This window comes from Anneissia japonica, unplaced genomic scaffold (assembly GCF_011630105.1).
Source record: "Anneissia japonica isolate Jap-2015-1 unplaced genomic scaffold, ASM1163010v1 scaffold145433_len1422_cov196, whole genome shotgun sequence".
NCBI lineage: Eukaryota > Metazoa > Echinodermata > Crinoidea > Comatulida > Comatulidae > Anneissia > Anneissia japonica.
This window is the reverse complement of record NW_022735643.1, coordinates 367-1,422: the sequence shown is the minus strand read 5'-3', so window position 1 is coordinate 1,422 and position 1,056 is coordinate 367. Positions and strand designations below refer to the sequence as shown.

At 34.8% G+C, this 1,056-nt stretch overlaps 1 non-coding gene across 1 annotated transcript; it reads left to right on the top strand.

Moving 5' to 3' along the window:
* Window positions 1–162: 162 nt before the first annotated feature.
* Window positions 163–235, top strand: Trnav-aac. The gene has a single exon. It is a non-coding gene; the product is annotated as a tRNA-Val (tRNA).
* The last annotated feature ends 821 nt before the right edge of the window (window positions 236–1,056 follow it).

Below are 1,056 nucleotides of genomic sequence, written 5' to 3'. Positions count from 1 at the left end.
TGTATTTATTTACTTTAAGTAGTTTAATCTAAGTTTCATTGTTATGATAAGAAGGGGCTTTCAAAAGATCTTTGGTTGTCGCTCCACTCGTATGCTAGAGGGCGACAGGCATGTTCTGGCTTCCATCAACATTGTTGTTAAATACCAGTTCGCTAACAAGCAGATTCCGTGGTGTAGCGGTTATCACATCTGCCTAACACGCAGAAGGTCCCCGGTTCGAGCCCGGGCGGAATCAAAGTTTTTTTATTTTCTTACGTAACGATGAGAAATTCTTTATAGATGAAAAAAAGAATTAACATTCATATTATTCTTTCTTTTTTACTTTCAAATTCACGAAAAATTGTATTGCTTGGACAGTCTGTAGTGTCTCTATTGAGACCACCCCAAATTTCAGATACACAGAGTGGTCTCGAATTAGAGAGTGGACTGTAGTAAAATAGGCATAATTTGAAAGATTTTAAATATTAAAATTTTCAGATGATTCAATAAAATTTACTTTAAAATTAAAATTAAAATAGGCCTACAAGTAGAATAAGCGTCATCTCAAACAATTAACAAGGTCACCCCCATACAACACCCGCCTTCATCAAAGTATTATTCGGAAAAAAACCCTTATTCCATTCTGATATAAAACGAGATCATCATGATATGAAAAATTAATTGCGCATGGTCTGTCTATCGCCCTCTTGAGTACAGTATACATACTATATAATTTTATAATTCATAGTTTCCGAGCACGATTAAACCGATTCGGTGTTATTGAACCTCTCCATAAATACATTAATTGTTTTAATATTGACTGACGATGTTTGGAATAGAATAGAAACATTGAAAGAAAACTGTTGTTAAAGATTGTTCAGCAATATCGTAATATCATAGACGGGGTTCCTGCTCAAATCGAAAATGGACCCGTTTTATAATACAGGTCTCCCTCTAATTCAGACAACTCTATATATAGCGGGAGGCAGCAGGTTCGAATAATTCTGTACGAAACCATTTTTCATACAACGGATATAAAGGAACTTTTCGTTGATGGGCTATGCTTGATACGATATT